The sequence below is a fragment of the Heterocephalus glaber genome, unplaced genomic scaffold, assembly GCF_053883595.1.
Source record: "Heterocephalus glaber isolate CG9 unplaced genomic scaffold, H.glaber_assembly_v1.0 deba00001572, whole genome shotgun sequence".
Classification (NCBI taxonomy): Eukaryota; Metazoa; Chordata; class Mammalia; order Rodentia; family Bathyergidae; genus Heterocephalus; species Heterocephalus glaber.
In genome coordinates, this window is record NW_028258357.1 from 8794820 (window position 1) to 8807893 (window position 13074).

General features: G+C 35.8%; 1 long non-coding RNA gene across 3 annotated transcripts in view; it reads left to right on the forward strand.

The window, feature by feature from the left end:
- The first annotated feature begins 9077 nt into the window (after positions 1 to 9077).
- LOC147823564 (uncharacterized) overlaps positions 9078 to 13074 on the forward strand; it is a 56967-nt gene continuing 52970 nt past the window's right edge. For all 3 annotated transcript variants that reach the window (XR_015443521.1, XR_015443519.1, XR_015443520.1), the window contains exon 1: positions 9078 to 9463. This is a non-coding gene — a long non-coding RNA (uncharacterized LOC147823564). The remainder of the gene's footprint in view (positions 9464 to 13074) is intronic.

Sequence of the window (13074 nt, forward strand, 5' to 3'; positions counted from 1 at the left end):
TATACCTATCGGGCTATAATAGATGCACATTCCTCCCCCTCCTCACTGTCAGTGTAGCTAACCTGAAACCGGAGTAATTTCTGTCTTCCAAATCTTAGAGGGCTCTTTCGCACATAAATGTAGTAACTAGTCTCCAAAACAAGGGTGCTACCCTTTCTTTACAATCTGTACTTTCATAGCATATGCCATCATATTCCTTTCCCCCACCCGTCCTCCTACATAGCCCAGATGGTGCCTGGCCTATTCTTGCAAACTTCTGATTGCCTCTACTTCTTTTTTATGCCCATCCTTTCCTGAGCACTTGAGTGTGAGGAGCTGGAGTTTACTGATATGATGTCCAACTCGAGGCCCAGATGTTCAAATATTCCAAAATGCAACTGGTTCTGATACGTTAACTTTGTTATTCTCAGATCAGTGGCTGGCTGCATGTCAGCACTTGCAGATTATTTCATGAAGTTTTATGAAGCACTGATTTTTAATTCAGATTTTATGAAAGTTGCAGGGATTTTTTTTTTTTTTAAATAGGAAATGCTGAGTCACTGCATAGCTTCCTGATAACTCTAAGAACAATGTACTTTCCTCTTTGCACAGGCTGTTTATGCTGTCAAATTAGTTTGATATTATTTTGACAAATGAGTAAAACTGCTTCAAGCTGACACTCAGTCGCAAATAAGTTTTAATACCTAAGCCATTGAAAAGGCAGCCCAAACTCCAGGTAATAATCTCTTCCACAAAGGAAACAAATAGGCTCATGATTAATTTAGTGCATATTTATTATCAAATGTTATGGGGAGATTTTTAAACAAACTTTCTTCAGGAGGAGTTCTTAGGTGATAATAAATGTTGTCCTGCTATTTCTTACTCAAAAGCATGTAATGTTATCAGTGCAAACATTAGCAAATATTATGTGAGTATGTAATGTTTCAACAAATATGAAATTCAGAATGACTTGCACCCGAACAGTGAAGTTTTTGTTTGTTTGTTCCTGTGTATATTTTATTTTGGAAAATATACCTTAATGAAAGTTGCTGAAAATGGTGCTTCACCGAAGAATCACTTGGAAAGATATAGACCCATGCTGGCTTTCTTCCTGCCTAAGGACGCAGAGGGAAGTGAAGTGTAAAACAGAATCCTTCACGATTTATTTTTACTTGGGTGGCTTTGGAAGTTACTCAAAACTTATGTACTCCATAAAAGACAGAACTGAAAGTAATACAAGATGCAGTTTAAGTAGAAACTCCCAACTAGGAGTAATTTTGAGCCCACTTCCACCCCTTGGAGTGGGCTGTATGATCACCCTCAGAGCTAATCATGTAGCAGCATTCGAGTCAAGCCCATGCAGGAAGAGTGAATGTAGGTAGTCCTTTTTTTCTGAGCATCTGTCTTTCTGTCATTCCCCTGCTCACAGCATTTCCATAGATTCCCATTGCTTTACAGTCTCAATCCCTAAGATGTTATCTGGAGACCTTTCTAGATTTAGTCTTTGACTGGCACTCTGGCCTTAGCTCATACCAGCAAAAACAGGCAAGTGCATGCAAGGAGCTGTCAACAGTTGTTCTATCAAGAATCTGTAGAGTGGCTGCTCCATTCTGGGCACAGGATTTGGTGCAACTTGTCATTTTTAGAGCTTGAAGGGCAGCAGAGGGTGGAGGGAAACAGCACTGGGCAGGGTTGTAGAGAACAAATTTGGACCCTGGTATGCCAATTTAAGGAGCTCAAACTTGATAGGGCATCCCTGAAGCATTATAAACCAGGTTTTATAGAAGGGGTTGCTTTGGAAGACCTTGATTTTTATGGTGGTAAAGGAACCTACTACCTAGCATTTAATGGCGTGTCAATATACAGAAATCAAATAACTTTCCTTTACAACTTCCTTATGGATATCAATTCATCGACTGAACAAATGTTTGTTGAGAATTTATGCAGGGCCAGGCACAGTGATAGTACTCATGGTATGATATAGGACAAGTATTTGGATTCCTTTCCCATGCTGTGGGCAATCCTATGGTGGACCATTAGGGAAGCAAATAAATAGAAACTTATAAATTATGTGTTAGGAAAGACACAAACAAGATGCTGAAATAGAGATGAGCAAGAAGAGTTTGTACTTTTGATAAATTGTCGGGAAAAGCCTGACTGAGGCGATGATGTTTAAGCTGAGTCCCGAGAGATGAGAAGTAACTAACCATTCAAAAGAGGAAAGATGAGTGTTCCAGGGAGAGGGAATGGCTGAAATGGCTGAGAGCTCAGTGTGGCTGAATTCTATGGGGTAAGGGGAGGAAAGCATGAAATGAAATTGCAAAGGCAAAAGCTAGAACCCATGGGGAGTTGTAAATTCTGCAAAAAGACTTGGATCTTGTTCTCATTTTCACTCTGAGGACAGAATGCCGTGTATTTCTAGCATGGTTACAAAGATATCTTTTACATGAATTTCCTGATGTACATATACACGCACACACATATACTGCTTTGGGTACTAAATCTTAAAAGTTTTAAAAATAGATGAAGAATGCTTCCAGTGACTTTTTCTGTTATACTAAAATATTTATGAACTTAAAATAAGCTATTTTTCTTTTGGCTCATTGAATGAAAAAGAAAAATAAACTCTTTAATTGGTCTTCCAGGAAACAATTAACATCTTAATCTTCTAGATTCCAGAAAAGAAATTCTGACTTCCAGAAAAGAATTTCTGACAAGGTTTTTGTTAAGCAGTCTGAAAATCATATCTCTTTTCTTTGAGCCATGAATCAATTTTCTCCTTCGGTGTATGTCATACTCCATAGAGAAAACAATTCAGCTGAGCTGTATCCTAAGTCAGGGAGGCTGATATCATTTACAGGCCAGCCGCTTAGGTAAGGTTTCATTCCCTGTGCAGGAGGCAGATGTTAGTTCTCATGATGCAGCCTGAACCATTGTGATTTTGACTGTGGCAAGGTTCTAAATACAAGTTGTAGGGATATTGTAGACTCGAAAGAAACATCTGTATAAATGTTATTTCCTTAAATATCACTCTGCCCTTTAAAAATCTCATATTCTATTAACTGGATTAACACATAATGATTTTAATATTAAATAGTCACCAGAAGAAGAGTGAAACTGGTTTGAAAACTTAAAACCTGCTTTGACAAATTGAAAACTTCATTTCCTTAAGTCAGGAGTATGAAACACATAAAGAAAAAGAACAAAGATTCCAGTTTATCATTGAACTGGAAAAATTACCTGCCATGCCATTAGCTTCAAAGCTGGGTTAGGGTCCAGCTAAATTCTTAACCAAGCCATTAAATGAAAAAAATCATACCATATTTGATACTCTTTATTCATTTCTCCCAGAACTCTTTTATTTTTCTTTCTTTTTAAAAAAATCCATCTTATGCTGACAAAACTTTTTTCATTATCATTTCCCCGATAATCAGATTCCTTTTGAACAATATAGTGAGATTATAATAAAGAGTAGAGTTATTACAAGCTATCCTGTATTTGAGTTATATAATATGTTGACTAGATCCCTATGGAGCCATACTTATTTAATTATAATGAGGCCAACTCCTTGAAGAACACATGTTTGTGTCTCATATAACTAATTAATGAAGACTGAAATAATTGATGGTGAATGTAACAGAAGTATAGCAGTAGATACTGAAGTTTATCTCCTTTTTACCATTGGTCCTTTATCTGTGGTACTAATATTAGTTAATTTGACAAAACAAACTGTTTTTGTCTCTACACAAAGGTTAGATATACTCTATAAGATTTTAAAACCTCAAAATAAAGAGTGGTGGACTGTTTTTAGAAAATTAAAAACAATATCAAAAAAATTTAAAAAATTATTTTCTTAAATTTTTGGAACATAGTCTGTTTTTATGGGTAATAAAGTAGTATGTAAGTCCAAGCTCAGTTTATTCATTTTTAAATGATTTAAGCTTTTACTTTCATTAAACATGACAAATAACGACTGCACTGATTGATCTTTGCAGAAATAAAATAGCCTTCATTTCCATGCTTTAAAATCTAAGTACATTTGAAAGTCTTCCTTATGTAGCAATGTAATAGCAGCAATTGGCTCACCAGGCCTGTAGGCATTGCTATAACTGTGGTATTGAATGAATGGATTTTAATAAAATCAGGTATAGGAAAGAAAGAGAAAGACAAAATGTTTATAAAAGATGAAGTGCTCCATGAGTTATAGGCCCCACCTATGGTAAATAATAAAGCTATGTTAGCTGAGAAGCCAAGAGAGAAAAGTGACCTCACCATTGTAAGAAATTTTGTAAGAAAGACATTATAGATTGTTTTAAAAGCAGTGAGGCCAAGGATGACTACTATTGGCCTTTATGTCCCCCAGTCATGTGATTTTGGGTGAAATGAGTCATTTTCTCTTCAAATTTAAAATCTTTTCTTCCTTACGCATTTTCTTGATATTATGACTACATCTCCCCACCCCAATCCCATACAGAACAATTGAAATTGACAAATACTTAAGTAACTGAGGTCACAGAAACTTTAAGTAAAGATATTGTACTGTTACTAGAAAATCCATGTATCATTCCTCAGAGAGTTATAGATCATGTCAAAGTCTTATATTTTCATTTATTGTGCTCATGTGTGTCTTCCAGATTTGTCCAATTGTCAAGAAAAAACATCTCACTGGATTTATGCAGATAACATTTTCAAAAAGAACTTCCATATTCCTTATGTAGTAGGCTGCTTCTTTGGAAGGTAATAAGAATTTACCTTTTTTTCATTTTGAGCTACTATGTGTTTTTCACTTTGAGGGAAGCAGAATAGGTGGTAGACAGCAGCAATCTTTTTGGTCTTTTGTCTCTTTAGGGTGGGTGAAGAGAAAGCTGTGTGAATTTTTGTATTTGCCTTTTACTTTCAGTACAAAGATAATGGGTCACCTTTTTAGAAGGGTCTGACTTTTACTTTTCAAAAATGAGACTAGGAGACTAGGAGTCAAGGAGGTTTTATGTCAGTTCTTCTTGAACTATCTGGGGGCTGTATCAATAGCTGATTTGTTGAAAGGGAGAGCTACATTCATCTGCTAAACTCGATACTGTGGCTGTGGCTATGGAGAAGATGATGGCTGCAAAATACTCAGTGCTCAAACAGAGAGACGTTAACAGTACTAGGTAGAAAAATGTTTGAACAGTACAGAACTCTGACAGAGAAACTAATTGTGTAAACAATAAGGCTATTAACTTAATATTTAAGTTTGTAATAGAAAAATTTCAAAGCCACAATGTATTTCCAATTCTTTTCCTTATTGAAAAAATAAAAACAAAAACCAAAAGCACTAAAAACTTGACCTTACTACCTCAAAATCTGAGACTTAGAAAACAAGCTTCATGAACTTTTGATCCTTTATTCCTCTCTAATAAGCCCCAATTTAATTACAAGAGCAATTAAAGCATTTACACATTCATGTTCAGTATGAATTACACATGACTTCTGGAAATAACCAAAACGAACACAAATACCATACAATATCATAGTAGGTAGACTGCCTGCCTGCTAATTTTTTCCAGATCAGTTTACATAGTGTAATTATACCTTTATTTTATCTACCTTTAAACTCAATTCACCCAACAGTAAAGGATCTGAACTGGTGGCACAGTTTAGATAACAGATAAGCCAGGGTCACGTGGTACAAATGGAAGCCTCATTCTCTTTTTTTAAAGAAACCTCTTAAGACAAGCACTTGACTCAAGGACATTTTTGCACATTACAAGCCTAAGGCACACTTTATAACCCATTGATGACAAGAATAAATGATTTCAAGCTGAGAAATATTTTCTTCTATAAGATACAGATATTTCATACATGGACAAAGTGCCTCATGGGGGGCATCTTATCACAACACCCGTTTTCGTACTCATCAAATGTACGCAGCATTTAAGTTCAAGTAATGGAAGATGGGACTGCATGGACATCTGTTACAGTGAAGAAGTAAGAGGGTAATACTCTGTGCCTCAGTCCAAGTGCTTTACAAGCATTAAGCTTCTCAGTGCCTTCGTGAACTAGGTAAGCAGTTATATGTGCTCTGCTTTTCCTTTGTGCCCCAATATATCTAAGACAAGATGGCTGCTGCTGATTATCTTTGAATATGTAATAACTATGAATTGAAAATGTCCAGTTAAGTTTGCTCAGGAGGGTCCATATTTAGTTCTATGTTTTATATAGTATCTCAGTGAGAAAAAGGACCACATCTGCTCATCATATCACTTTTACACTGTCTGTTAAAATTACCTCATCCACAAAGCGAATGGTAAGGCAAGGACAGATCTCTTAGCGTGAACATGCATGAGAATGGCTTCAGTGTCCTTGCATGACCTGCTGCAAGAAGGGGAGAAGCACCACTTTTAACAAAAGAGGCCAACACAGGTGGCCTTCCTTTGCACTTTCTTTGTGGTTGCCTGTCCCTGGGGTGATAGGCTAGGGAGAAGCTGAGAAAGACCAATGGATATGTACACATAACAGTGTTTTTTGTTTTTGTTTTTTTTTGGTGCCAGGGATCGAACTCGGGTCCTTGTGCTTGCACAGCAGGCAGCAAAACCACTGAGCTAAATCCCCAGCCCAACAGTGTTTTATCTATAGTCCTATGGGGGCCTGCTATATGAGATGTTGCAAAACATTAAAAAATGTTTTAAAAAATGTGTAAATATCTGGTAAGGTTTTAAGGTCAAAGGGGGAGATAAGATACACAATTTTTTGTGTAATTTTGTGTAGTGTTGTGCAACTCAAAGAAATATTGAGACAATGTAGACCATAGGTATCATGCAGAACATCTGGATGACTACGTATTTTGTGGCTTGTTTGAGTTGATGTGATATTTCTACATCTCTGCATATGGTATATTGTTAGCTAAAAGCAAATTTAAATTCAATAGAATGTCTGTATTTATTAACTGTGACACTTCTGCAAAATTTACCCTAGCTGAGTTATACTTTCCTGTTGTCTTGTTGACTTTCAGAGACACATGACACAAAGAACAGGTATATAGTCCTACTCTTTTCTCTGTAAAACTGGTAGTTAAGATATTGTTGGTACATTTCTTCATGTATCTAATACCATTGCCCTTGTAATATATTTACTTTGGAATTTAGTACCGGGAAAAGTGTTTTTGTCAAATTCTTGGCACAAGAATTATGCAGCCTGTCGTATTTGCTTTGTTGCCTTGGTTCTCAGGAAGCTTTAAGATAAATAATGGTAAGGATTGATACAGTCTTTACATAATATTTTGTTTTCTTGTTTATATAAAACAGTCAAATAAGGCAGAACTTGATTTGGGGTCATGTAAACTCTTGTGCTCACTGACATGGATATACTGGCTATGTCCTCATTTGCTAGCTGGTTCTGGAAAATGGACTGATAAATCTTTTGGTATCAATATGACTAACTTCTATTTGAGGAAAAAATTTAATACAAAAATTGTGGAATTATAGTCCATTGTTCATTGCTGGGGGGGGCACAGTCTTCTCCGATGAAAAGACCCTTGGATTAAGAGCTACACTTGCACTTGAATCATAGCACTTCCACTTTTATCTGTATGATTTGGGGCCCATTGCTAGCATTCTTGAATGTGTAAAGTTTTAAAAGGAATGCCTAGCACAAAGTATTGACTATTGCTATTGTTAATGATAATTATTTGTTAAAGTTTAAGCTAGATAATATTGGTTAAAACTTGAAGTCAGGCGGTACTTCTAAATGATTCAATATAATGCAAAAGGAATATTATTCAGTAAATGAACAGTTTTTCTTTGAATGTAGATGTGTTACAAATATCTCACTATAAATATTAAAACATTATATAGAAAGACTTAATAACTTTTTTTTACCTTTATAACATGGAAGTCTGAAATGTGCATGGATTTTATTCAGAATTTAATAATATTTTCATTTAAGCATGCTAAAACCATTATTAGTGCTTTCATAGGATTAAATTTTAATAATCAAAATTGATAAAAATCAAATGCTTAATGCAGTATGATTAAGTAGTATCCTAAAATTTTGTAATTCTAAAAATCTATAAACTATAGTACTGAGTTTTAGAGTTTATGTGTCTATAGGTAGACCCATCTACAGATCTGCCAATATATTGTCTTCTAAAACTTACCTGTATTTCGCTTGTTTGAAATTCAGAATGAATTTGTTACAGCAAATATACTGTCAATGCTTATTGAGTTTATCCTTCTTTCCAAAGCCAAATGAATCCATAATAACAACCTGAAGTTTTGTGTTTTTAGTAGAAGGCAGGAAGCAATACTGGCAACACTTTTATTTTAAAGTTAGTAGAACAGCTGGGCATAGTGGCTCATGCCTGTAATCCCAGGACTTGGGAGGCTGAGTCAGGAGGATCAGTGTGAGTTCAAGGCCAGCCTGAACTGTATAGTGAGACTTTGTCTCAACAAAACAAAACATATATATATGTATATATATATACGTACATATATATATATACATATATATATATATTTAAGCCTACGGAATATTTGTAAAGCATTTTCATTAAATGTTTCCCATTATGTAACTCATAATCAAGAAAGATTGTAAAAGAAATAATTATAAAATTTATTTTGAATGAATTTAATTATATGTGGGCATGCAGACCAGAGAGAACTAAAGTGCAGATCTCAGTGGAAAATTTTGGGCCCTTTCAATGATTTTGGAGGTTTCATCCAATGACTGTGATTTTCAGTTGAATCTACCCTGTGAGACTGTGCTGTACATTTCAGTGAATACAAAGCTGAAGAAAACACCATGTCTATGGGCTGGGTGTGTACCTCAGTGCTGGAGTGAATGCTTAGCAAAAGTGACACCCTCAGTTCAATAACCAGCACCAAAAAGAAATTACAGCATCTCTATGCTTATATAACAGTGAAGATCAAGTCTAGCTGCATTTGACAGGGAAATCCAAATAATGTGGCATTAAATAGGACAGAAGTCCTATTGCCTCCCATTGAAGAAATCTGGAGCAAAGTAGACTTTAGCTAGTGAAGGACTTCAGCTTCATAGCCCTTGTTCTTCCCTGCCTAATGACATCTGTCCCTGAATCCACCTCACAGTCCACTACAGGTTCAGGAGCTTTAGCTATCCTATCAGTATCAAAAACTGCAGGAAGGTAGAAAGAAATGATGGATATGCTCCTCATTTTAAAGGAAATTTTCAGGAAGTCTTATACAATACTTTTGCTTGGCTTCCATTTAGCCAGAACTTAGTCACGTGGGCCGCTTAGATATTGGAGAAAGACCAGGAAATGTTGTGTTTTTGCTGTGTGGCAATGTCCCCAGCTAAAATTTAGGGTCATATTTATTGCAAAAGAAGGAAAGAACATTTTTTTGAACGATCAACAGTCTATGTAGCAATCTCAAGGCAGTTGCAATACAGAAGTTAGTTGGGTAATGAAAGGAATTATAACACTGGCCACTAGGAGTGAAGGAGCAGAAGAAAGAATACACAAAGAACAGTAAGTAGTGGTTCTTAGAGTGTTTTCATGAAAGGGACAACATCTGAAGGAGACTTAGAGGGGATAGTGGTGTATCAGACACTTCTGCACCTGCTAATGCACTCTGCTGCTTTGTTTCCGAGTGGCACACCCCAAGTTGGAGGCCCTCCCTTAAGAGCAAATCTTTCCAAAGGATGGAAAACTCTTGTTATCAGTTATACCTTAAATGTCACATAAGTTAAAAATATTCTTGAAGAGAACCTGAGGGCCTTTTTGGAAATGTATGAGTGTCTCAGGGGCTCTGGGACCCTTGCTTGAGAAATACTGGTTTATGTCTAGAGAAAGAAACACATGTTTTTGTTCTTGTCATGAAAATTACACTGGTTTGGGGAAAGTAGGCATAGTTTGGGGAAGTAATTAACCTTTTTTTCTTATCTGGAAAATGGGAATAGTAATAATTCCCATTTCATGGGTTTTTATAAGTGCTAAATGAATTAATATTTATGAACTAACTGAACAGTGTCTGACACATAGCTTGTGCTCGTAAATACATTTTCAAAAATTCAAATTGTTTCTTCCTCTACACAATCAGTAGTTGTCAATATTTAATAAAGTCTACTCCTATAACTTCGTTTCCTATCCTCTTTCTGTTTGTGCTTGCTGGGAAGAAAAGAAATATCTTTTTGCTGGCTCATTTTCCCTGAAGTCCTCACCTCATTGCTGGCTCGAAGGGAACCTCAGAGAACCCTGGCTTAGCAAGGGCTCCACTCAATCCTTAGCCAATGTCTCTTATTCTCCTCAGATTCTGCCTTGGAGAACAGAGTGGTTCATTGTTCCTCTTGTGAAATGAGCAGATCTAGGTGTGACTCCAGACTCTGTCACTTTTACTGCACGTTTCCTCAACCTTTCTAAATTTCAATTCCTTCATATGTCAAAGGGAATAGCAATATCTCATAGGGCTGTGATGAGAATTAAGGGAAATGATACACAGAGAGTGTTCACCATGGTGCTCAGGCACATCTAAATTCACAGTAAATTGCATTCATGGTTATTATTAGAATTAAAGATATCATGGAATTGGTCCTGCGAGTGAGCCCCAAGGAGTAGGCGGATGATGAACTATGATGTCACCTAACTCAGCCTCCCAAAGGTCAGGCAGACAGGAATTAAGGGAGCTAGGATTAAAGCAAAATCGCAGTAGCTGAGGAAATGAGACAGTGAAAAGGTAAGGGAAAATCCTGATGGCCAGAGAGCAAGTCCTCTGCCTTATAAATATAATTTGAATACCAAACATAAAACAAAATATATCCACTGCTACCATTTTTCAAAGAGGAATTTTGACATTTTGCAAAGATCACAACAAAAATTTGGGCTAAAGAAATTTATGATCATTTCACTCAGTGGAAGCAACAGTTACCATGAAGCATAATATGAAAATTCAATGCAGAAATAGTGGAATGTAAGAGCATGTGAGAGCAACATTTCAACTTATTTCTTGGAATTTCTGGGCAGAAGTGAGAACTCCCAAAATAATAGCACATGTTAACACAGCTATAATCAATTATTTTAAAAAATAGAAAGGGTCCCTTGGCACCCATTTACCTAAACTGTATTGTAGATTGCTAGGGAATTCTCTGAACTGGGCTGGCTCAATCCACAAAATGCTTCAGCTTTCTGCAGTGGTTTGAGGCTCCCAGGTCTTTGCGCTATGTGGTCACTGTTTTCATTAGCTGAAGCCAAATGATGGGTCTGATATTTGATACAAGATTTCCAAGATGGTGTAGGATAATTGGGGATAATTAAGTGATTGCAGTTAGTTAACTCATATTTTTTTTCTGAAGTACAAAGGTACCTTTGTGGAAATGTATTTCCAGAAATATACATCCTCATGATGCATGGCTGTTACTGTGGAATTTCCATTACCCTGTGAACCTGCATACATCGTAGCCCAAGGTGAAGGGCCATTATTTTCTTTTTCTGCTCTTTGGTCCAGTCCAGAAATTTCTGGGAAGTTTAAATAATATTTAAATTTCTGAGAAGTTTAAATAATATTCATGCATATTCACTCTGTTGGGAAAGGCAATATTTTATTGATCAACTGATACAGACATGTACTAAATAATTTAAGGATTTTTTGTACATTAGTCTTTGAGTTATTTTTAACAATATTAAATTAATACAAAATGTTTATTATTATTTGTTTTATAAAGGGATAACTTCTAAAATATTACATGTTTTTGGTGCAAAAAAGGAGGCAAACATGCTCTGGATAGTGCATCTGAACTTACAATGACCTTCATGCCACAGAAAACAGAATGCTTAACCTATTCTTGGATTTCTTATTATGCAGTAGACAGGACAATGTTAGTATAAAACACGTTGTTAAAACTAACACAAGCAGTCTGAATAAACTGTTGTAAACCTTCAATGAAGTGAAGAGGTAACAATTTTTACAAAAGGATTGCTCCATTTTGGGCCAAAATTATAGTTCTGCAAGGGTGTAAGAAGTTCACCAGATGGGAGACGGCTTGAATTTGCAACCATATATATCTTTTTCTTCTGAAAGAAAGAGGCATTTGTTGCCTGACATGCTATCAGGAAAAATGTTCATTTTTATTCTTCATCTGTCACTCAAAGTTGTCACTACATTTAGTGGCTATTTATTCTGCACATCTTTCCTACCTCTAATAGTGCTGTCAGCCTCTCTGGTATTCATATGCCAGCAACACATTTCTTTATAGTTCAAACACAACTTCTGCAAAGCAACTTCCTCCTTCTGTTATAAATCCCAACCAAGTCACTGCAAGCAGTCCTAGTCTGCTCACCCTCCTTTCTGTTCGTCATTTTTAATCAAAATAGGAACTAGTGACATTTTCCCTGAATAGTGGAGTCTTGTTTTCACTTATTCCTTGAGTTGAAGTATTCAATTCAAGTTGGTATCTCCATGCATTTCGACTGAGTTTTTTTTGGGACAAATGGCACAAAATTAAAATTGAGCAGTGGGAAGTTAAGGTGCAAATTGATCTGTGGCTCTCATAGCATAAACATTTCAATAAACAGAGCTTAACAGTAAGTACTTAGAAATAATAAAATCCATTTTTATTACTCATCTTTTCCACATTTGTGTCAAAGCTCAGAAGCTGGGGCCCACAAAGTAGCCAAACAACAAACTAGGAATTTCATATAATGCGTGAGTTAATTTCAAAGTAAAATAAAACAAAAACCAAAACTCAAATCAAACCCAAATAGGAAACTGAGAATTCCATTTCTTTATCAGTAATATACTTCATGATTATCAGTAAGTCATTTCACCTCTCCAGTCTAGTAATTCCCTTGACAAAGAGACAAAAACTAAAGCTATTTCAGAGAATAATACTACTTACTAAGATTGTTTTGGAAAGATTTTCATTAAGAGTTCTTATTTAAATATTTATAACAATAATCCATTTTCCAAGAAAGGACTAAGTAATACCTGACAAAGATAAAGATTAATACATAATTATTTGAAACAATTGTGAAGTATTCTGAAATGCACTACCTAAGTGAGCAGAAGAGCAAAAAGTACCACATAGCTTGAGAATGTCCATCTCCACAAGGAATTTTACTGTTGGTCGTGTCTGTTCAGGGGAATT